General features: G+C 40.7%; 1 long non-coding RNA gene across 1 annotated transcript; it reads left to right on the forward strand.

Annotated features, from left to right (window-relative positions):
- Positions 1-52: 52 nt before the first annotated feature.
- LOC122455773 lies at positions 53-17380 on the forward strand. The gene is made up of 4 exons (XR_006274234.1): positions 53-1335; positions 2792-2830; positions 6642-6733; positions 16131-17380. It is a non-coding gene; the product is annotated as an uncharacterized LOC122455773 (long non-coding RNA).
- Positions 17381-26051: the final 8671 nt, after the last annotated feature.

Consider the following 26051-nt stretch of genomic DNA (forward strand, 5'->3'; position numbering starts at 1 on the left):
TCCGTGCCCCGCCAAGCCAATGGGGAGCGAGGAGACTCCCGCTAGCCAATCCAGGCGCGGGGGCGGGGCGGTGGAAGGTATATAAGATCCGCCGCAAGGCGGGCCTGAATGCGGCGGCGCGGGGAGGCCCAGTTTTTCTAACCCTAAGCTTAACGCGGCCCCTCCCCGCCGCAGCCGGCCGCTGTTTTACTCGCTGACTTTCAGCGGCCGGGGGGAGCGGGCGGAGACAGCAACCAAAAAACGTCAGCGAGGGGGTCCTCCCCTCCCACGCCGACCTGCGCCGGTGGTGGGGCCCGCCAGCGAAGTCCCCGCCGCCCCGCCCTGGTGAGGCCGCGGTCAGCCGGTTCGCGCCACTGCTGCCGCGAAGAGTTCGTCTCTGTCAGCCTCGGGGGCGGCCGGGGTGGAAGGGCGGGTCCCGGGCGGGTCGGCCGGGAGAGCAAACGTGAGCGGCAGCCCCAGCGCAACCGCCCTCCCCTGAGCTGTGGGGCCCGCGGTCGGGGCTGCTCTCAGACACGCCGAGTCGGGGGCGGAGCAGCGCCCGTCTCCTGCCGCCGCGCGAATCTGCCCTGGCCTCCGTCCGCCGTGAGGAGGCTGCGCCGCCCAACGGCGGGCGAGCGGTTTCCTGTCCCCCGGGGCCCCACTCCGCGACCCCGGCCCCACCCCGTCTGTGAGTCCGTCCCCGACAGGCTGGGGGGCCTTGCTCTCTGGCCCTGCCCCTGGGACCCCAACTCATGCACAGGGTCCTGCTCTGTGCGCGGGACCCCCTTGCCCCCCCAAACATCCATGATCCGTTACTCTTCCCCCTCTGGCGGCCCCCGGCCCACGGGGCTGTGCTCTGTGACTCTCCATGCTTGGCGGTGCGTGAAGAGGGCAAGAAGGGTCACAGGTTAGCGCGGGGAGTGCGGTTGGGGGAGGGGCAGGGTCAAAGCCTGCTAGAGAAGTGGTCGGGAGAAGGGAGGCTCCCAGAGGCCCAATTTCGTGATCTGTGGACTTCCTGGATCCCAAAGGAGAGCTGCAGGGGAAAAAAAAAAAAACAACAAAAAAACACAAAAATAGGAGCCTTGAATGTGCAGCCTCTCTTACAGGAGAAGCCTCTTTTTGTCCAGGAATTAAAAAAAAAAAAAAAAAAAAGTCAGGCTGAGAGTTGATTTCATCTCACTTCCCCATCAGTCTTGCCATCTTAAACAAGACTTTTTTAATTTTTTGCGACTCAGACATGCATGCTGTGATACAGGCTCGTGATATTAAACTGATTTAATTATTAAGCAATCTAGGATATTAATCTCAGGATGCTTTTACCATGTGGTTAACCAATTGCAGTTGATAAAATACTTGGTGAGTCATTTTCTGTGGAAATATCTCTATTTAAAATATGAATATACAGTACTACTGTAAATGAAACAATGAATTCACACTACTGTGGCTCTTTTGATTGCTAATTTGGTTCTTGAATCACTGATGTCTAAGTATCACTGACATGAAGGCTAATTGTGGGAGAAATGCAACAGTCCTGACTATACAAGCACAAAAGAAAACTGTCTGTAAATGTCCTGGGTTGTGCAATGGGAGGCATGATAAGTGTTCAGGCTTGTCTTCTGTTTACCTCTTTGTTACCGAGCCTGGGTTTTGTTTAGGGTATGTCTACACTGCAAGCAGCGTGGCAGCTGTGCTGCTGTAGTGTAGATGCTACAGTAACAGGAGTTTTGCTGTTGTAGTAAATCTATCCCCTTTAGAGGGGGTAGCTGTCAAAGGATGAATTCTTTTGTCAGCCTCACGGTGTCTACACTGGGCCTTGGGTTGGCTTAACTACATCTCTCAGGGCTGTGAATTTTTCACATCCATGTGATATAAGCAAGTCAACTAAAGTATTAGGATCATATTTTGGATAAATGTGCATCTTAGGCCATGTTTACACTATGGGGCTATACTGTGTTGGCATAACCTCAAAGTGAAGATGCAGCCTATGCCGACGGAAGGGGTTTCTCTTTTGGTGAGAGAACACCACCTCCCTAACTGAATACCTATCTCAACCTACATTTTAAGTGTAGACTAGGCCTAAAACTCAGTGCAGGGCCCAACAGCATCATATAGCTGCAGTTTAGTAAATTGATGTTTGACTAGCACCATCTCGTGGCTGTTTTCTTTCTTTGCATGTAAAATGAGGGTAGACTAAGGCAGAGTGGAGGGAGTGGGAAAATACATGCTCCGTTGCCAAAGGAAAAGTAAGAAAGCTATGTGCGTCTCTTGTGGATTGGTAAAAGAAAACACATGTTCCTGTTTTGTATGTATAACGATTCTAATGAATTTTTTACTAAAAACATAAAGCTCTACAACCCTTTACCATTGTCTTGTGGTCCAGTTTATTTCAAAGTAACTGTTTTACTAATTTTTACTTGATAAGTTAGGAATATCTCTTTTGTTTTCTCATCTATAACTTTAGCTTACCATCTATCAAATATTGCTTTTGAGACTTGCAGCTAACCAAAGAGAAGGCAAGTTTACTTCACACTCAACAAAACATCCTAAATTTAAAATATTTTCAAGTGAGGGTTCCTACCCTTCTGTCCTTCAAGGCTCTCCCTCCCTCACCCCTCTTTGACAGCAATTAAATAGAATTGTATGAGTTTCCTACCTGAAACTACACAAGAGTCAGTCCTTACTTGACTCTGTTCATTGCTATAAATTGCTTACTTCCCTAGAAACTAAACAGTCTCTCTGCCATGTCTCTGAATAGTTGGAATCCTCTCTGCAAAAAACCTCACTCTTCTTTTTTTTTTTTTTCTCCTTTCAGTTCTCCTGCAAGTTAAAAGTAAGCAGGGAACAGCTCAAGGTACATATGTTCAGTCTTATGTTTAACATGCCTTCTGTGAGACAAATCTAGCACTAGATGAAATAATTACCTCTAGATGTGCCATTAGTCCCGGTAGGGGAAAGAAGAACGGCAAGTGCCAAAATGCAAAATGGATGGAAAGAAGGGTCCAGGTGAAACAAGTGGATCTTCCCAAATGCCCTAGGACCATCGAAGGTGAAATTGGAGAAAGTCCACAATTAAATATACTTGACTGGAAAAGTCCCAATCTGGCCAGGACCTAATGCCTAAGAAACAACACTTGGGTTGATTTATTGGTTGGGCTGGATGTTTTATAAATTAAAATGAATAGGGCTAGAAGTGATTGTTCAAGTACTTGGGGCCTAGGTCATGGTAGGCTTTGTTAGTTGTAGCTTGCAGAGGTACATGTAATTCCTATTCAAAGGAGTTAAAGATCAGCCATGTGCTGCAATATTGCAGCCTCCAGATTAGGTGCCTGGAAAGCTCAGTCATGTGTGCATTGCTGTTGGCTAGCCTGGGGATAGCAGTGGCAATAAGTGAGCCTCAAGCATGTGCTGGAGTTGACTACTTTTGCAGCATCTCTAGAGAGCAGGCAAGAGACCAACCCTTGAATGTTCCTTCTCTCCCTTTCCCCATCTGTCTGGCCAGCAGGGGTGTGCTCCCTGAATAACTGGGTACTCTCAAAAATCCCTGAAAATACTCCCACTTGGCTCTGAAAGTCACTTGGTTTGAGTTTGTCAGCTATCTCACCAACATAAAAATGTTGGCTAGACAGTTTAATAGCTAAGAGATGGACCAGTAAAAAGATTTAGAATTGTGTGTCTGCATATTGATACCACCATCCACCACCATGTGATCTTCTGCCGTGACATTCTGAACAGCAAGGGAAAGAAAGGAGTCTTGCAGACCACAGAAGGGAAGAGGATAACATTGTTTTCAACAATTTTAAATAAAATTGGAAATTTTACATAGTTCATTATCCACAATTTTTTTTTAAAATTCTTAAGCTCCTACTCATACTATATTTAATTTGGTTTTCCAGTCCAGCATATGAAAATAGCACTGGGCCAAATCTATTCCTTGTGTACCTCATTTTAGTGGAGTTTACAAATTATTTACAGATTTCAGGGAACTTAGGTCTTTATGAAACTAGGGAGCATATTACTCCAATTTTACCTCTATTGGTTTGTACGGCAGCGAGCAAAGTTTTGTGCGAGATGGCCGCCTTGGGGCGTTACTACTGATGAGTCTACAGAAAAAATAATCAGGGGAAAGATTCAGCTATTGCGGTTGTGCTGCCTTCCCAGATGCACTAATGCTTTACCACAGAAATGATTCGAAAGAGCATTGCTGTGGCTTTTCAGGAATCAAAATAACTCAAGCTCTCAGCAAGTTTTTGCCTTAAGAGCTTAAAACTATTTGTAAGTGGCAGCCACCGCAGAAAGTGAAGGAAATCCCACTTGATAGTTCTCCCCTTGATGAAATTCAACTGGTACCAAGCAGCAGCCTCTGTGAGAGTGAGCAGCTTGGGGAAGCAGGTTTGCAATTGTGTCATCCCTTGCTTCATTACATGTTTCAAATTTTAATTTTTTTTTAAAGCATAACTTATTACTTATTTAACACTTGTACAGTGCCATATGTACACTTTCTGTGTGTAAAAAGAATAAAGACATGATCCCTGCTTCAAGGACCTCATAATCTAGGATAGGTATGACATGATGTGATACAAGGAGAGAGAGAACATCACTCAAGGAGGGAAAAGGAGGATTTACATACAATAAGGTTATGAATTTGCTTTCATAAGGTTTGCATTATGTTAGGATTTAATTTTAAAACATGGCCCCACTGTGCCTGGTGATTTATGCACGGAGGTTCCACTTCAGGCAGATGGGTAGCTGCCTTTGGTATTGTGCCTCTTTTTACCTTGGTATATTCTCCGTAGTGGCAGGGAGATGCTGTGGCTAGAGAGAAGGCTATGGGAAATGTTCCCCATCGCTCCATCAGCCCTGTGGAGCATCTGTAAGAAAATACAGCCTGGGGCTGTTGTTAAATTTCCTTCAGAGACGTTCTTTGAGATGGGACACCCCTTTCCTCTTTCAGGATAGTGGAAGTGGCAGTGCTGCTGCAAAGGAGCTGAAGGAGGAAAGGGATCAGAGAGTTAGTTTGCAAGTGCAGAGTGCTACACAGATTGCCCTCTCCTCCCATGTATCCCCCAAGAGCTGTGTGGTTCTTGAACGGGCTGCAGGTTTTGTGGCATTGAGACATCAGTTCCCAGTAAAAGAATTTGGAGAAAACTCTGTGATAGGCACCCCACAGCATTTCTTTCCCTATGTGGGTTTCTGTCACATGCAGGATCAAACTGGGCCTTTGTTATTTTCAATTTAAAAAAAAAATACTATTTAAATAGGTTAGTATGGGAGGAATGGTTAGAAAGAGGGGAGTTGAAGGAGACACCACCCAAAGGTGTCGTTGGGTCTGGTAAAAGGATGAATCCAGTTAATTACTTAGAAGCAGCCCCTCGGCCCACCTGCATAAAAATGGTAAATTTGCTGCAGTGCATCAGGTAGGAGGAATAACAATGCAATAATATAGAAAGAACAGTAAAAACAGGAGGAATGTCTCAAACTGAAGACCTGAAAATGCTACAACAAAATGAATCTTGATGGCCCTGAAGAATGTATATGTGCTGTTTAGTTTGAGACATAAAAGTATGCACATTTCCCCCTCTATTTTTAATATGCTCTTTCGGCTGCATGTTTTGCAATATGTATTTTGGTTTTGTCTGTGACTCAGTGGATGGAACACTGGACTGGAGACGGGACCAATGTTCTATGTCTGGATCTGCCACTGACTTTGTGACTTCAGTCAAATCACATAACTTCAGTTCCCCTATCAGTAAAATATGGATAATAATACATAAACACCTAAGGGCTTATCTATATGCAGAAGCTGCACAGGTTTAGCTAAAAGTCAATTAAACTGCTGCAACTTGTGTGTGTGCATGTGTGAACTCTCCTATTGGTTTAAAATTAGCTATCTTGGTTTAGTTTGTGCCCATAAATTTGCTGACACAGGCTAAACCAATATAAGCCAGGTTTAACTCATATAAAAGTGGTGTCCACACATAAAGTTGTACCAGTTAAGATAAATTGGTATAAAATCACATCCTTAGTAGGTAAACTGGTACAACTTTTTGTGTAGATCATACCTAACAGTGAGATCTATGCTTTAAAAATATTATATAAAGTTATGTATTTATATAAATATTATATATTATATATATTTATAAAATTATATTGTTGATTATTAATTTTATTTATTATAATTAAACAAAATTCCAATAAAATATATATATTAAAAAACCCAAATATTTATGTGGTTGTATAAGAAAATTAAGGTAGAGTTTAAACTGAACTACAGTATTAAGTCTAACAAAACAGCTTGACCTTACTTGTGAAACAAACAAAAAAAGTGTCCTGATGAGGAATAATAGTTATCAAAGAATGAAGAATTGTTTTATTTAAAGATTAACTACTGATGAATCTGGCTAAACATTAAAAGAACTTAACCTAGTCCTGTTCATACACTAATCTAAGGGTACATGGACATTTTTAAAATGTAGATGTGATGTCATATATACAGATATGAATCAGCAATGGGAGAGATGTAGCTTTTTTAACCATTGTATTGATTTCTGGAAATAATCTTTATATGTAAAATGTTATTAAATCAAATCTGCATAATTAATAAAAATAGGAACTGAAACACATACTGGCTTTTCATATTTATATATCCCTTTTGCTTTGCAAAGATCTGCATTTTCAAGTTGACACGCTTGATTCAGAAAATTGAAGCCAGAAGGATGGATGTGTCATTCAAAGGCTCAAGAATTCTCTGGTTCCGGTAGGTACATTATGCTATCAGCTCTGCAGGTTGTTCTCACAGTTCAAATTAATCTTTTTTCTGTGGATTGCTGGATTTTTTGTTTGTTTTGTTTTGTTTTGGTCCTTGAATTACCTAATTACATTGTCTTTCATTAACCCCGTATTTACTCTCTAGATGTTATTTGGACAAATGTGAATTTGTAACAAAAAGTAATGAAATGACTTAAATGCTTTTACTCTAGCCGATTGAAATTAAGTAAAATAAAATAAAAATACTATTGTATCTTTATAACACCTCACAACTTCTGTCTTCAAAGTGCTCTGCAAACAGAAGTATTGTCCTTGCTCTACTGAGGGGAAAACTGAAACTCAGTGAAATCCTGGCTCCATTGAATTCAACACAAAACTCCTATTGAATTCAATGGGGCCTGGATGTTGTCCCCAGAGAATTCATAGACTTGCCTGATGCCACATAAGTGAGTCCCAGAGCCAGTATTAGAACTCAGGAGTTCCTATTGCCCAGGCCACTAGACCAAGTTGCCTCTATATGGGTGAAATTCATCCTTGTACAGAGTACTAACCAGGGCTATGCATGTTTGTGAGACTTTAGTAGTGTGTAAGCTTCGTACAGACATCACAGGGATGAATTGTTTCCTATGTGATCATTGTTTGCCGCTAACAAAACATAATAAAAATAAAAGTTCAGGATCAGGACTCGTTATCTTAAAATTAATTATCTTTTTCAGTGGGGTTTAAGCTTTTGAAGTCAATGGTAATTAAGAGTACCCAGTTTTATGTGCACAAAAAAAAGCAACCATGGATATTTAGCTCTTAGTTGTATCAGCCCCTAATATAATAATGGTTTAGGAGCAGAACTGTCTTTTTTCCCTCCCTTTTGTCCAGGAGAATGGTACAGTTATGCAGATTTCTGTTTAATTAGTTTCTTTCCTATAACTTTATAAGTCCTTGTTTTTACTTTTTAAATCAGTGCTACGAAGCAAGTTTGTCCAAGCTGTACTGTATATGTCTTGGCTGATCTATCATATATTTTTTGAACAGTAGATGGCAACATCCATTCACTTGTAGCAAAAACCCAACACAAATATTCAACGCATTACACAACCTAATGTACAAGTCTGAAAATATCAATAGTGTGAAATAGAACCATTTTTAAAATGATCATTTACAGTTGTAGATTCAAAGTGAAACAATTTATATGAGCCCTGATATGCTATGATTGTGATTGTTTTCCAACTCAAAAAGGGGTTACAGTGAAATTGCAAAAAGAAAAGCAGTACTTGTGGCACCTTGCAATTGTTGCAGGTTCCTTGTTTTTATACTGATTAGAAGGATGTTTGTTAAGCTTTGCAGGAGGACACCACTGTGAAATCTCATTCTTGAGCAAGTATGGAATAAGTATGTATTTTAATATATACTTCTATTAAACTTTGTAAAAGACTAAGGAATATTGTTTGAGCACCTTCACCTGATTGCAAGCACGATGGTTAATAGTTTTGTTTCAGATATCAGTTACACTTCATAGTTTGCACTGTGCTTAGAAAATGTGCAAAATGTACTTACCACCCAAGGTGAAGAATATGATTTCTAGACCTTTAACTTTAGGATTTACCTTGAGATGTAAGAGTTTGAGATCCTGGCTCTGTTGAAATTAATGGCAAAACTCCCATTGACTTCAAAGAGGCCAGGATTTCACTCATTCTGATTCATAATTTGTTCGAATACCATGTTCCTAAATAGATAATGGCCAAAATGTTCAAACCTGTGTACCCAAAGTTAAGCTCCTAAATCTCTGTTTAGGTACCGAAATATGAATAACCTGATTTTTAAAAAGTGCTGAGTACCTGCAGCTCTCATTGACTTCAATGATTTTTTTATTGCTCAACATTTCTGAAAATCAGGTCACTTTATTTAGTACTTAAATATGAAAAAATTGAAAAATTAAGCCAATGCAGATATATAATAATATGTTTCAATTTCTTTTACTGTTTAAATAATTTCACTCTTTGATTCTGTGAAATACCTGGTTTGCTCTGCAAGTGTGAATGTCAGTCATGTCAGATGTGAGAGCGAGTGGTCTAACTGTCTGTTGCCCAAAGTTACAACCACTTCACAGCATTGATTTTCAGTTATAAAATTTTCAAAAGTTCTCATGAGTTATTGTTATAATTAATGTTCTGAGCAGACAACTGATCTCAAGAATAGCAGTTTTATTGAGAAGATGACTAGACTCTTGTGTGGTGATAACATACTGAATTATGGATCATTCACAGAAGTGATAATATTGTATTGGTGACACATTTTTTCTTTAAGATTTTGTTTCTTTTTGATGCATATCTGGGTCAAATGAATTGTACTGTTGAATGGTTTGCTGTGATTTGTGAGGGGGAAAGTATGGTACAGAGGATAGGGGATTAGACAGGAAATTAGGAGATGTAGGGTTTAGTCCCAGCTATTCTGTTGAGTCCTGCTGTGCCTTGGAGCACTTAACTTCTTGGTGTCTCCATCCATAGAATGGGGATAATGATAGTTACCTTCTTTTGAGATCTACAGTTGAAAAGTGCTAATTATATTATTCTCTTAATCCCCCTGACCCAGAGTTAAAACTTGATACACACATTATTTTTTGAGGCCATGCCTTTCATAATGTGAACATACCTTCTAACAGCAAATTCTCAGGATCAGTACAAACCCATCAGGCTACCATATTTGCATTTAATTCTGTTTCCTTCAGCCTAAGAGCCTTCTCAAGAGCAGAATTGCATCACTCCTTCCATCACACTAATATTCTTTTATATTATTTTAAACAAATGTATCATGGGATCTACTATATTTAACTAAGTATATCTACCATACAGTCCATGTTTTTCATCACAAGAAGCATCTTGCACTGCTTATAACACATAAAGTATACATTTGTCTTGTTTTAGAATAGCTTTATGCTGTTCAGCTGCTTTCATGTCCTCTTCTGTGTCTAAAGATAAGTATGTTTAAGTATAATTCTGAAGTTTTTATCTTCTGCACCATCAGCTTACGTTCTAGTTACAATTTCATATTATGCTTCTCTAGGAAGCTTTGCACAAGCTTAGCATGACAATTAAGGGAGTGAACTGGCAAAAGTCTGCTGATTTCTCTCCCTTTCCTTTCACTCTTATCTCAAATTCTCTAAGGTACACCTCTTTATCTACATGTTTCCAAGAAGGTGTTCAATTAATAACTCAGACAAATTGTGGCTGCTAGGATCTTTTCATTAATTTAACTCTTCCTTTTAAATAGAGTGCCAGAAAATAGCTGTTTTTGTGTGTTCTCCTTTTATTCTGGCTGGATTTTTTATAGTGTTGAAGTCACGTACTGCAGCCCTTTGATTCTGCTCCCAAGAAATTATCAGAGATTACAGTAGGGGCTTAACAGGCAAACTGGGATACTCACTGCAGTATTAAATAGCAATTTTGTTGTGTACTTATGTTGATCTTACTGTGTTTTTATTTATAGTTAAAAGGTAAACCTAAGACTAGGACATGTCTGATCTTGATCTGATTACACAGAAAAGTTTAGGAAGTGACCAATTGTTTCATGTTCTCTGTGTGTGTATATAAATCTCCCCACTGTATTTTCCACCGAATGCATCCGATGAAGTGAGCTGTAGCTTACGAAAGCTTATGCTCAAAGAAATTTGTTAGTCTCTAAGGTGCCACAAGTACTCCTTTTCTTTTTGCAAATACAGACTAACACGGCTGCTACTCTAAAACCTAGCAGAAAAGTTTGTAGTTGTTTTGCTGCCCGGTTTCTAGTGGCTGTTGCAGTTTGTAGAGGACAATGATGCAGCACAGATGACGTGCACAACAAAACTGATTTTTCAGTGTAGACAATCATAAGACTCATTAAAGGGCAGAGGTTTATTGGCTTCTATGTGCTAAAATGTTATTTAGTAGTTAAAGCATTGTTTAAACACACTCTGCTCTTTCATTAGATGTGACCAAGAATATGTTTAGTATCCATCTTGTGACAGATACTGCAACCATAAGCAATGTCTTTGGGGACAATATTGTATTAAGTATCACTGTGGGCCAGGGATTGTGTGCAGCACCCCCAGGAACCAAAAACAGGGGGCGTGATTAAGGTGAATCACTTAGGTTGTAAACACCTTTAGAGAGAGATCCCCTCACGGATAGGCTTGCATATGCTGTTTCAAACTAGGTTTTCAAGAGATAAACAGAGAAAGAAAGGGTTTTTGACATAAAAAAGGCTGAATTTAAACTGGCTCAGGGCCTTCTTTCAGATCTAGCAAATGGACAGGACTTTCTGTTCTAGGGAGCGCTCCAGTCCTACCTACTAGTGGTCCCATAAAACTGATGGGTGATCTCTGGCAGCTTTTAGCATGTGTATAGGAACGTTTATTGCTTTTTGTGTGTTTTCTATGTAGTGCTTTTACCTTAAGAATAAATGTGCTTGCTTAGAAAGAGTTGTGTGGCAACTTGTAACTGGGGGCAACACACTGTTCGTAGTACTTGGAGAGAAAGCAACACACAGGCACTGGCTGTCAGGAGACTAGCTTGCTGCAGATATCACAGTGTATGTCAGGGGGTTGTGAAGTTTTAAAATCCCCAATCAGAAGGGACAAGGGTCCCGTCCGAAGTCAAGTAGTGGCAGGAGACCTGACTGGGAACTCCTGGAATGGTACCTGGAGGAGTACAGGTGCAATTGCCCTCGAAGTGTGACACATCTGTGTTGGTGTAGCAGCAAGTTTAAGTTTAAGATGAGAGTTAAGATGAATTGATTGTTATTATAATAAATTCTTTTGGCTCTCTCTACAATTTAAATGTAGCTGTCCCCCTGAAGCACGTATATCACTCTGTGTGGATTAGGAGGTGCATAAAAATGTACTCAGAGTTGTCTAGGATTAGAGCTGAAAGGATTCAGCCTCTCACTAGGCCGGGCCATTCATTTAATAAATATGAAATGAATATAAGCTTAGCATCAGTGTTTGAATAATGTTGCAGTGAACCCAGTTAACTGGCAATTTGTGAATAAGGGAAGAAGTTCCCATGTAGTCGAGCTCCCATATAGTCAAGTTTTAGTCTAAAAAGAAAAATCAAGAATATTCAGCTGAAATGAGACTGGTTTTAGGGGTCTGTGTTCTTATAGGTATGTTTAATAATAGTTGGTGAAAGTTAAATCAGCCTGCTTCTGCCAATTTCATCGTATTATAACTAAGTCCCTGACCATTACCATAAAACAGTCTCCAGCTCTAAATTACAACCAGTTTAGTATTAACTAATTTGGGTGGAACATCAAGCATATGGCACTGACAAATATTTGGGCAGTGTCATAGATAGTACTGGAAGATACTTGAAAGATGTGGATGCTTGTGTGTCAGCAGCTGTTGCCATGTTTCAGGCCCTTCAACGGCTTCTGTGGGGATGTCCTTGCTATGGAGCTTGCTATGAAGCCACAGATCTATAGAACCATGGTTATATCAACTCTGTTGTACGGAACTGAAATCTGGGTGCTGAGAGAGGCTGAAGAACACTGGATTGATATTTTCAATTCTTGTTGTCTTTGTCAGCTGCTCCATGCCAAGTTGCAGGACAAGATAAGAAATGTGGATATTTGAAGCCAAACCCAGCAACTGCCTCCATCAATACTAGCTCTGTTTCAGTGGTGTTCTTAGTATGGACATATTAGACTGGAAGACCAATGAATTCTGAAGTGTGTGTACCAAGGAATGCCACTACATGGCTGCTGACCACATGGGCATCAAAAGCTTCAGTGGTGCGATAAGATTGTGATTGATGGGCATAAATACACTGACCACCTTAGGCACCTTGCCAGAGATCACTCTGGATGATACTTGATTTGCAAGGTTTCAGAGTAGCAGCCGTGTTAGTCTGTATTCGCAAAAAGAAAAGGAGTACTTGTGGCACCTTAGAGACTAACAGATTTATTAGAGCATAAGCTTTTGTGAGCTACAGCTCACTTCATCGGATGCATTGATTTGCAAGGCGGCCATGTCCATTTGGGATTTGCCATGATGATGATAGTAAAAGTTGAAAACTTTTACATGACTTACTTTCCTTCATCCTAAATTATGGAGTTCAATTCTATGGTTGAGGTCAGTGGCAGAATTCTAATTGACTTAAATGGGAGCAGGATGAGGCCCATAATACAATCAATCTCTGTACATCTGGAGCCATCAGAATGAATGATAAATATCGGGAAATGCAAATTGGGATCCTGCTCATGCATTCTTTATTCATGCAAACACCTATGGGCTTCAGGGAAAAATTAGCCTGAAACTGGCTTACTGAATTGGGATCTCTGTTTTATAGAAAGAAACTTAACCAGGACAGCTAAATGTTAAAAACATTTCACGCTTCTATAAACAGGACATGAACATGTTTTCAGATCTTTGATATGTGTATTGAGGGTGATAATATTGGTGATCTGAAAGTGAATGTATGGAGAGGTTGTTAGTGTGTTGGGGTGACTGAGTGTCATGATAGTAGTAGGCTAATGCCTGAAGACTGGTGCTGTGCTGGGTGTGAGTGCTGCCTTAACATATGATTTCCTTCCTTTTCAGAGCTTATGTTGTAAGGAAAAATGCCTGGGAAACCTCAACTCCAAGTTAATGATGTTTTTGTATGGTGGAATTTCCTAGTGTTTAAAATAATACATATGTAGGCTGGGGAACGAGAAGTGGAAACTTGTTGAAGGGCTAGTGAGGGGGTCTAGATGGGTGTGGGGGTGCTGCAGAGTTTGACAAATTATTGTATCATCTCCCTTTAAAACTTTGCAAGCCTGGTTGAAAGAGCTTTACTGATGCTACAGCTTCCTCAGTCCGGCACTTTCGTATGAAGCTGCAGGAGCCTGGTAGGCTGAAAGCTTTGAGTGCTGAGCAGAGAAAAAATAAATGTCATTTAAAACTTTCTCCAACAGGAGTGAAAAGTTTTAAACAGAACAGATATTACTGCTTCCCTGGCCCCGTTTTCCCTCGTGCTGCTTTCTAGCCAGTTCTCGTTCCAAGATCCTCAGCCAGTTTCCATCCCATGCTTTAAGTTCTAGGCAGATGCTTTCTCCTCCCCATTTAGTGACGTATCCAGTGATCCCCTGGTAGACTATAAATGCTTAACTTTTATATGTATAGGCTAAGATATTCAAAACCACTTAGGGGATTTAGATTTAGATTCATTTTAATTTCAGTGGGAATTGTACATCCTAAAATCCCTGGATGGTTTTGAAAATTTCAGCCAGAACTACTGCTTGCAAAGATTGTACATATAAAAATTATAATAGAAAATATATAACTGTATAAAACGTATATATCAAAAACACATGTGCTTATAATTTACAAGTAGAAAATTTACACAGTAGTAGAGAGGGTCCAGTAACAGGGATGTGGAAGCGGCAGTAGGAGAGCGTTGGTCTCAAGGGTCACTGGTCAGGATGTAATGGGTAAAGAGATGATATGGTCATGGAGGTCACAGATTCCTTGACTTTAACAGCTCTCTGAGACTGCTTTGGCTTCAGCCCCAGGTGGCGGGGCTATCAGCTGCAGGGGAGGGGGGGCTGGGGCCTTCAGCTGTGAGCAGTGGGGCTGCGCCTGTCAGCCGCAGATGGCGAGACTCAGGCTTGGGCTGTCAGCCCTGGTGGCGGGGCTGGGACTGTCAGCCCTCAGCCCCAGGTGGCGGAGCTTCTGCTATCAGCCCTGGGTAGGGGGGTTTGGGCTTGGACTCTCAGCCCTGGGCAGTGGGGCTCGGGCTCTGGTATAAGCCACCCATGGGGGGCCCAGGCATCAGCCCTGCCATGACTTTACCATGATTTTGTACATTTTTACCATGACAGTTGGATGAATTTTGCTTAATTTTACCATGACAAAATTGTATCCAGAGTAATGGGCAAAGGGGCCTTCTCAGGGGCTGCCTAGAGAGAAGATCCTGTTTTGCTTGCATTAGGAGATGAAAAATGTAGGTATTTTGTGCACCTAGAAAGTCTGGAGGAGAACAACACCCCTTGTGCAGACTTTCTGACATTCGGGGGCATGTTCTGAGAGAGGATCCTTTCTTATAGCTCAGCCAGTGAAGCACTGGCTGCATAATTGGCTGTGGTGTAAGGACAATTGTTTTGATGAAAATGCTTTTTCTGTTGGCCTTTCTATTAGTATTCATTGTGCAAAAACACATTGTACAAACCATTTTTCATTTGAAGTAATTGATGAAAAATTAATGATATGCCTTGCAATTAATCATAAATTACATTTTATGACAAATGAATTTGATGAAAAATATATAGTTAACATCTCTGCTTAAATGAAAATTGTTATTCCTAACAAAATGAAATAAATACAATTAAAATACATGCACATTAATAAGCTTTTAAAAATAGCCAATTTCTTTGCCCTCAGGAAAGGCTATTCCTCACTATAGCATAACTGCATCTTATGGACAAAAGTCTCATATGACCTCTATGAAGCCAATGAGCATCATACCCTCTTCAAGAACAGATACATGAACTAGTGGTCAAATTATTGATTCTATGGTAAATTCTTTTTGGGAAATATTTATTCCATGTATCATGATTGTACATACACTGAAAATATCAAAGCACACATAGTGCTGGATATTCCAGGCTCTTAAAAGGACTTCACAACATACTGCAGGACTGGCATATTTCCAAGTTTTTTCTACCACACTCAAGTTTATCAGTCAGTGGTACTAACATTGTATATACCATATAATGCCATAGAGTTGTCTGTTGAATTGATGGTCACCCCTACACGATGAAACTCTGTGTTGTAGGACTTGGTTACAAAACTGTAATGGCTAACATGTTTGAAATATGGTTTAGTCTTGCAGCATAGATTGGTGCAAACCATGTTTTAACCATATTCCTGAATTATACTACAGCCTTGCCCAGAGTGTTGCCTGGTTCAGGAATGCACTTAAAGCAGGATAACTGCAAGACTGAATTATGTTATAACAAATGTTAAGCTCTACCTTGTTGTAACCAGCTCTTGCAACACAGTAGATTTTTCAAAATGTAGAGAGGGCCTAAATTTTTTTCCATCTTGATGCTGAGGCAAACGGAAAGACAGGTGCTTAGGAAAAAACAAACCACTTTTCTGTTGCTGTTCACATAATCTTTTTCTTTTGCAACTACTTAGCTTGACTAAACTCTTGTTGGTGGATCAGATCAGTATCAAAATGCAGGACAGACATTGGAGCTGGTTGTGCCATTGAGACATTATTCTTGAATGACATGTTTGACTGTAAAGAATAAACACTACTCATTGGAATATGGTAGTCAACTCAGTGATTTACCAACAGGGTGGTTGTTTTTTTCCCTTTGGTCATCATTGTTGGAGATCTATCTTTAAACCAGCTATTTCTGTTTGTTAACAGGTATGTATGCTACTTGGTTGAAGACTTGGGAACCAAATTTGAAATCCAGAGGAGACCTATTACCACTGTCAGAAAGGCATAGTTCTTATGCTGTTTACAGGTTCCTAACTAAATACCGTGTAATGCTTGACAGGGAAGAATACATGTTGACAGCATTTCTTAAGACATGCTTCAAGGACAAAATTAAAATACTTCCATAGGGTGTAGACATCAATCACCAGAAGGATGTTCTTGTACACCAAGTAGCTTTCCAATGACCTTAACACGTTGGCCAACACAGGAGCTGCTATAGTAATTACAAATTACATTAAGTATCAATCAAAAGCCACCATCCAACTAGAAGACAAACCTTTTATGCATTATTAAAATAAGATCCTTCCCAGAAGATTTAGGTTAATAAAATTGAATTTAATAATGCAGTGAGTGAAACTCAAGTTTAAAAAAAATTTGATTTCTCCTTTGTTGATAATATCCTAAGAAATCCTATGTTTTATATAATGCATAAAATACATAAATCTTTGAATAATCCCTTGAATGGATTCACAGTTCAGTCTCACATTCTCTCAGGGGTTCCCTTTATTTTTATTGTAATTTTAATTGTTTTTATTGTATATTTTATTGTGAAATAATTGCTATTATATATCAGGTATGCATGATTCTTATTGCTACAGATTAAAGACTTGAGGTGAGCTGTACGTAATATTCCAGCTAGTTACAATATGGAGCATTTTTCTACAAATATTATGCAATGTTCTACAAATATTAGCAATGATCCATACTTGCTAAAAATTAGGCCCTTTGAAGGAATCTCAAAATCACTAGTCATTTATTAAAATCTTGGTCAGTGCATACTAGTATGTTCATATATTACTGATGTTGCAATTGTTAGTGGACTGTAGTACAGGAAAGGGGCCTCTTTCATAAAAGTTCATAATATTCAATACATGATTTCCTATCAGTCTAATCTTTAAAACAATCTACTTATATAGCATTCACATAAAAGTTATAGGTATTTTGGAGAAGACAATTGTAGAATATTTTCTACATTATATTAGTTTTCAATCTTTACCATCCTGAAAGGTTTGGGATTGGGCTATGGGGCCTTCCTGAATGTATCACTCCGTTAACTCAACACAGAATATTTAGAGCAGGGGTCGGCAACCTTTCAGAAGTGGTGTGCCGAGTCTTCATTTAGTCACTCTAATTTAAGGTTTTGCATGCCAGTAATACATTTTAACATTTTTAGAAAGTCTCTTTCTATAAGTCTATAATATATAACTAAACTATTGTTGTATGTAAAGTAAATAAGGTTTTTAAAATGTTTAAGAAGCTTCATTTAAAATTAAATTAAAATGCAGATCTTATCAGTTTAGTGTGATCCTTGCCCTTGCTTTTCCTTGCTGAGTTTTCCAATGTCTCTGGCACGTATTTGGATACTTTAAGCTGCACACAGGCTTGTGAGTGATCAGTTGTTAACCGGCTCAGAGAGGGACAGATTTCATGAGTGAAGATACCTGTTCACACAGGTATGTGGATCCAAATGCTGAAAGCATTGCAAACACAATTTTTTTCAAACAGTTAGATTTCACTGGCAGGGACATCCAGCAGGTCAGAATAGAGGCCCCATGATCTCTCTCGGTAGCTTCAAGTGAACTCTGCAGATCTCCAAACTTTAATGCCCACAATTCTGAGCTTTTTAACTGAATGAGCTGCATTTCAAAATCTTCAAGACCCATCCACTGAAATACAGACAAATCCAAGTCTCTTTTATTGAACTTTTCAGGTTTAATTAGAAAAGAAAGCATTGAGCCAAATTGCTGGAAATCTTGAAATCTGTTGGAAAATTCTGATTCCAGTTCTTGCATGTACATTCTAATCTCAATGTCAAATGCAGAGTGCTGTTCCACGTGGCGTGATAGTGATGTAAGCAGCAAATCACACCTGGGCAGTGTGAATGCCACTGAAAATCAGCTTGCGTGCCGCCTTTGGCACGCATGCCATAGGTTGCCTACCCCTGATTTAGAGCATGGCTCAAAGCAGAATATTCTATTGATTCACTGGGTAGGTAGTACAAAAACACTATTTTTTTTTATAAGCAAGGACTGGTGACAGATCAGTTTCACAAAGTTTCATTTTAGGAATAGATAAGCAAGGTTGCACAATCTTGCTCTTAATTATTAGCATACTGAAGAGACAGGAAAGTCATATGCAGTGTCCATGTTGAGGGCATGCCTAACTGGGGATATACATGGCTGTCTTTGATTTCAAAATGGTAGGAAAGGTTATAACTTTATTTATTAGAGCACAAATATTTAAGCCAATGATATCTGTTGACCCAGTCCAGCTCCTATTAAAGTGAATGGAAAATTCCCCACTGACACCAATGGGAGTTTGATCAAAATTTGTCATTTATAAATTCAGATGCATAAAATATGTACAATGCTGGTGAACAGGGGTGATTCCAGTTCTCTTATGGGTCAATAAGGAAAAAGGTGCTTCTCTATAACACACACATAGCCTTGGCTTTTTTGTTCAAACACTCTGAGAGAGGATAAGCTGGTGGGTATCCTCCATACCTTTGCACTAGCCAGAATGGCACTGCCAATTAATGACACTATCTTGGAGCCTGCCAGGACAGTATGGCATACCCCTCCCACATGCACAGCTACCCCCAAAGGGGCCCAAAATGTTACTATGTCCCCACCAAGGGGTTCCTGTTTTCACACCCTCTTCCAAATTCCCTGGTTGTCCAGGGGGCGACTGAATGAGCCAAACACCAGCTTCCTTGATCTACACCAGCCTATAAAGAGGGCAAACGCTTGGACCTTTTGGGACGCAAGGTGTTTTCCTTATCTAGCCTTCAATTTAGGATCGAAAAATACCAGATTTATGAGCCAAATACGATTTTCTGAATTACAATAAGTTTGAGGATTTTATCATTAGCCTGCCTCAACAGATCAGGCTAGTTTTCAGGTGCTTAAAGTTGGTAGCCGGGATAGCCCTCTTATTGGTCATGGATGCACCAGCTACCTCTTCCAGGGCCATGGCTATACTTATGTGTAGGGAGTCTTGGCTCCATTTTTCTGGTTTCCTGAGGGAGGTGCAGAACACCACTGAAGACCTCATTTTTGATTGTCATCTTTTTAACCAAAAGATGAATGAATTGCTGCATACCCTCAAGGACTCCAGAGCCAGCCTTCGTTCACTGGGCATCTACACTACTGCTGTTGAGAGCAAATTCCACCACCTGCCATCCTCCCAACACTACAGGTTCCCCATTTCTACCCTCAGACCATATGAGCCCCTGACGAAATGCCAAAAGACTCCTAGACCTCGCCTTCTGGGGCTGCCTTCACAGGCTTTGACATCGCAGACACAATCTCCACCTAAGAGATATTTCTGAGGCAAACCCCAGAGCCACCAACCACTATGCCTACCATCTCACGATCACCCTATTCCCTTTGGGGGCCATTTAGCACTCTTTACCCATCCTTGGAGTGTAATAACAATACACAAATGGATGTTGAACATTATCCACCATGGCTTACAATTGAGTTTGTCATGCTACCTCCTCCAAGCCCCCCCCCCGTCCCTCTTTAGGGACCACTCTCATGACAGCATCCTCACCCAAGAAACAAGCTCCTTATTATGAGGATCAGTAGAATGTGTTCCCCCAGAATATCAGGGAATTGGGTTTTACTCGACTTACTTCCTGATACTGAAGAAGAAAGGCAGATGGAAACAAATCCTTGATCTCTGACATCTCAGTCCTTCCTTCCAGGACAAGATGATCATCACCGATGTATCCCTGGTGGGCTGGGGAGCCCACATGGACAATAACATGACATGTGGTTTCCCTGAGAATCCAGGATACCCATAAATATCCTGGAACTCTAAGCCGTAAGGAAGGCATGCCAATCCTTTTGTCTGTACATTCATTCCCATCACGTTCTTATCATGTCGGACAACACAGCCACTGTTTTCTGTATCAACAAACAGGGATTGACCGCTCTATGCGCAGAAGCAACCACTCTCTGGAATTGGTGCATCAATCATCACATCCTCTTGTCTGCAGCCTGTCTTCCAGGGACACAGAATGTACTCATGGACTCACTCAGCAGACATTTTGCGATCGACCACGACTGGGAACTTCACAGTTAAGTTACATGACATCTTCACCTGATGGGGGACCCCAGCCTCTCCTGCTGCAGGTACTGTATGAGATCTGACGAGGCAGAGCGATGGTCATTCTGATCGCCCCCTCCTGCCCCAGGCAATTTTGGTTTCCCAGTCTTCTCCACATGTCAGCCTGACCACTGGTTTACCTCCACAACTTCCCTGACCTGCTGACCCAGTACGATGGAGAGATCAAGCATCCCAATCCACATGCACTCCACCTCAGAGCATGGTATTTGGATGGGCATCTGCTTTAGAACACATGTGCTCTCCAGCTGTGCAAGATGTCCTCTCTAGCAGTGGGAAGGACTCCACTAGGCAATGTTACCAAGCCAAATAGAAATGTTTCTCATCTTGGGTCCAACAGAAAGGAGTTTCACCTGAGTCGGCGAGAATCCCCCTCATCCTCGGTTATGTTCTGTCCTTGAAGTCATCAGCTCTTGCCCTCAACTCTTTGAGAGTCCATCTGGCGGTGATTAGTGCATTCTACCCTCCATTGGAAGGTTGGTCCCTATTTACACAACCACTAACCGCTAGCTTTTGGAAAGTCCGCCAAAACCTTCTCACCTGTCCAAACGATCATGCCTCAATGGAACCTGAATCTAGTTATTTCCATGCTAACAAAACCACTCTTTGAGCTGTTACATTGTACTCCATGTCCCTCCTTCCATGAAAGTTGCCCTTGTTGTTGTTATCACTTCTGCGAGTTGGGTTGGCAAACTTGGCGCTCTGATGGCAGACCCACCTTTCACAGTTTTTCAGAAGGACAGAAGTCCTCCTGCATCTACACCCTAACTTTTTACCAAAGGTGGTCTTCCAGTTTCACATCAATCAATCCAGTCACATACCTGTTTTTTTCCTGAAGCCTCACATATCCTCTGAGGAACATTGACTCCATTCCCTTGATGTTCAGCAAGCCCTGGCCTTCTACTTGTAGAGAACAAAATCTATCAGGAAGTCCCCTAAACTGTTTGTTTTGGTAGCAGAAAGACTCAGAGGACAAGCCATCTCCACCCAAAGAATCACCAAGTGGATTGTGGGTTGCATTAAACTCTGCTACCAACTGTGAGGCCTACCTCCCCCACAGAGGGGAGAGGACTCACTCCATGAGAGCTCAAGCCTTGACCACAAGATGTGGCACTTATGGACATATGTAGGACAGCCACATGGAGTTCTGTGCACACCTCTACAGTGCGCTATGCCCTAGTACAGGACTTATCAGCAGATGTCTCCTTGAGTATGACAGTTCTCTGCATGACCATTCCATTCTCAGCCTCACATCCTCCTCCAACTTGTTAATCACTTGCAGGGGAATACAATAGGGACCATCACTTGAAGAAGAAGAGGAGGTGTCTTACCTGTAACTGGAGGTTCTTTGAGATGCGTGGTCCCTATTTGTATTCCACTTCCTGCCCTCCTTCTCCTCTGCCATGGATTTGTTTGATTCACAGTGGAGAAGGAACTGGAGATACATTCGATCTGCCCTGCCCGTTATCATCTTGGATGGAAGCACGAAGCAAGCCAAGGCACACGCATAGACAAATGGACACTACTTTCAAATTCTCTGACTCCTGGTGCATGGTGCGCATGCGTAACCCTCAGAGGAATATGGATAGGAATCACACATCTCGAAAAACTTCCAGTTACAGGTAAGTAACCTCGTCTTTTAGAGAGAGTTTTGTTTTGAAATGGTCACAATGAAAAGCAGGAGGTAGTGCAATAATGTTCCGGGAGGCAATCTTATCTAGTGGTCTGAGCCAGTGATTGGACACTTCGATTCTGTTCCGGCTTCTGTTGTTGTGCTTTTTGACTTGGGTAAATTAATTAACCTCCATGTGCCTCAGTTTCTGTCTGTGGGATGGAGATAATAGTACTCACATTTGTGAAATGTTTGGAGAGCATGAGATGAAATGTGTAATCCAATTGTAGCAGCAAATGTTAATTTAATGACACGTGACGACTAGTGGATTGCAGTCTCTTTTGATGAACTGTTGTGTTATATTCACTTTTCTTTTTCTTTCAACAGATCTGGGAACCTGCAGTGTGTCATTTAAATCATTTTGTCCTCAGCATTCACAGATGAGTGTAGATTCCTGCTTCCAAATGTTTAAAAAATGCCCAGACTCTATTACCAGGACATACCCTTAGCTACATCCTTGGGATCATGATTCTCAAAAATTGGAGCTTAAAGCCAAGTCAGTGGTCCGGTTTTCAAATATCTGAGCATTTAACAGTTCAGTTTGCTTTTAGTGGAAGCTGTTCAGTGCACGGCACTCTTTAAAAATCAGGTTACTTATTTAGGAACCTAACTTTAGGCTCATATTATTAAAAATCTTGACCTGAGTCTTTTCTTGTGTCTCTTTCAGAAAGGGTGCCCAAAGCAGAAAGCAGAACTACCCTATGCCAAATTCAGCCCATGTGCAACTCTGGTGCAATCAGTGGAGTTGTGCTTACTTACACCAGAGGTGAATTTGGCCCTCTGTCTTTGTTGCGTGAGCAGAGATTCCACTTTAATACATTACAAGCTCCCAAGAAAATCTTTTAATTGACATTTTCCACACATTTTCTTCTGTTTGTTCTGTCTTTCGGTTGAGTCACATTTCCCCACCCTCTGCCGTACACTAGAATTCTGGAAAAACTTGCTCTCATGCATAAGGAAGGAGGAGAAGTTACAAAGGAGGAATTTATTGGCTTCAGTCTCTACTCCTGGTCTCTATCTTGCTCTACAAGCTCATACAGCAAGTGTGTGGTAGAGCCAAGAATAGAACTTTCTCCTGATGCCAAGCCCATGGCCTTAACCCTTTCCTCCCATGAGAAATCTAGCCTTCTTACTCTATTTCAGTTTCCGAGATGTCGCAAAAAAAAACCCAAAACAAAAAAACCCTTGTATTATTTTGGCCTATAAATTGATCCCAGGGCCTGGGGGGAGGAACAATGGGGGTGGGAAGCAATGAATGAAGAACAATATAAATATTGATATGAAAATAAGCACTTACAAAGCACTACATCTTCTCAAACTGCTGTGCATATAGAACTATCTAAACCTTATACTAGATATTTCAGCTTATTCAAGTTGATCCTGAGTGAACTGCCTCAGTGGATTGGCTAGTGTGTGTGTTCAAGTGCAAATCACTGCTCTGTCATGGTCCGAGTCTAGTAATGAGAAGAGTATGTCTGAAGCCTAGTATGAAGATAACACCAGCCAAGTTCCAAATACTCCCCACTTTTCTTGCACTCAGGATTGCAGCAGAAAATTAAAGAGCAACAATGGTCTTTAATAGTGTCTCCTGAATCAGCAACCATGTCTTCAAAAACAGACACTGCCTCAAAGTGTGAAAAGCAAACCCACTCCAAAACAGCTAGCTGCACAGATTTAAAAGGAGCAGAGTAAAAGGCTGATATGGGGACTCATTTTGCCTTTTGCTGTGCTTTTCAGCAAACCTTTCATCAGATTCATGGCTGCAGCTGGCCTACATTAGCAGGCTCCTTTTCAGGATTTCTTCCCCAGAAAAGCACATTCACAGCTTTAAGAAACTGCAGAGCAGGGGGAAATGGATGATCTCCTAAAAGCTGAAGAATGCCAAGTTGCCCTCACTCCCAGGAATTTGGATAAGTAGCCAGACACTCATGTCTGTTACCGCACATTGGGCAAAAATCTGACTTCTCAGTTTTAGCCAGTTCCATAATATGAACAAGCAGCAGCTGCTAAACTTCATATAAGAAAGTTCATTACCTTGTTAAAAGGAAATCTCTGCTTTGTTTGCTCTCACAGACAACAAGCAGCATAGTTATACATGATGGGCCCAGATTTGCTGTTTTAATGCAAGTAAAACTTCCATTGAAGACAATGGAGAATTTTGCCTGTGAGAGCACTGCATGGTCAGGCCTTGTATGTGCTATTGTTAAGTATGAAAATGCAGCCCCACAGGAAGATAGAGCACACAAAGGATCCTTTATTAACCAATATAAGTAGTGTGAATTGATCATTCTTGACCTTAATTATATTTTTTTCCAGGCATATGTATATATTATTTAGCATGATTTTTAATTACAATGCAACGTAGGAACCACAGTCATGGATCGGGCCCCATTGTATTAGGCACTGTACAAACGTAAAAACATAGTCCTTGCCCCAGACAGCTTACAATTTAAATAACAGAACACAATAGCAGGTCAAATCAGATAAACAGGATGGGAGTATGAGGGAAGAAAATGAACGGAGTTGAACAGAAAGACACAATTTGTAGGTCATCAGTTACTTAATTCTGGTTATTTCCGCCCTCTGTCATTGCTTTACTGGAAGATATCAGCTTGGCACCAAAAGTTCCTGCACATTACATCTATACAAGAAATTCTCAAAGGAGAATATAGGACGTGATTGTTGGGAAGATTCCCCAGATATCTGTATTATCTTTTAGGAGATTATATAGTTAATAAACATCTTTGGCAGAGAAAATTTAGCACCAGTGTCTTCTGACACATCAGTGATATAAAAAATGAAATTGCCATAGTAGCAGAAAGGACATGGCATTACTTCAGTTTTCTCTCTGAATAGTTCTTTATCTCCAGGAATTATTTGTGTATCAGCATTTACAGTGAAACCCACCTAAAGCCATTTGTGCTTTGAAAATCTCCCCACCTTGCTGTAAGCACATACGTTTGAAATTTTGGCTTGTATCATTGTAATCCATCTTTGGCAGTGATGTCCTAGACTCAGACTGGTATACCTCATTACTCCATCATGTAGTTTTTGTGCATGTGGTTTTGCTTTTGATGAAAGAGCTCTCAGACATAAAAGTTGTTGTGAAATAGGCTTTCCTGAAGAAATAAAACTAAAAGATTAAACCTGAGCTATCTCTGGAAGTGCAAGAGAGAAAGGCAAAGATCTTTGTTCTCTAGCCCATCCACTGGACTCTTATGGCCAGTTTGGTTATTATCATTTATCCTTCTGAAATGCTGATTCAGGAAGTCACTAATACCAATGATAGCTTGATCCAGGTGCTTTCCATTGATGGAGATCTGCACTTGCTCAAAACTGAAATAAAAATGGAACACTGCTGCGGTAACACTGTCTAAGGAACTTACTGAGTTTCTAAACTGCTCCAGACTGCAGAGTCAGCAAAATGTGTGAAAGAGAAGCCTATATGTTGGCAACATTGTGTTTGATCCACTGATAATTGACAACACTGAAAACTGCTCAGTCTAAGGGAAACCATACATTTACTTGGATCATCAGCCAGGAATACATAAGGTCTATTTAAAAATAACTATTTAAAATTCTGATTATTTACATTTTTTAATGAAAATAATGTTGCCATCTGCTGTTCTTCCCGCAACCTAGCATTTGTTATGTCATTTACTCACTTTCTGATTTTGGCGCAGCCATACTTTTTATAATGCTTAATAATAGATTTATTCAAAGCTTAAGCAAATCTTAAAGCCTTTTAAATCTGTCTGGATGTTAAAACAGAAGGTCTGATTCTAATCTCACACTGGTGTGAATAAACTGACATTTACTGTCCATTTCTTTAGAGAGACCAGTTTCAAGGAGCCTGTCCCCAGAGCTGTATCTGTTTAGTTCTTCTATCTTTACGCAAAGGGAACAGATTGTGATACCCTTACTCACATCAAATGGTACATTCACTGGGTTACATCAAAATCAAAGTAAACAAACAAAAATCCTGCCAAACCAAAATGCTATTCTATCCACACAGTTCTCCACCTGGGAAGAGGATGAGAGAGAGA

Source organism: Dermochelys coriacea, chromosome 9, assembly GCF_009764565.3.
Source record: "Dermochelys coriacea isolate rDerCor1 chromosome 9, rDerCor1.pri.v4, whole genome shotgun sequence".
Classification (NCBI taxonomy): domain Eukaryota; kingdom Metazoa; phylum Chordata; order Testudines; family Dermochelyidae; genus Dermochelys; species Dermochelys coriacea.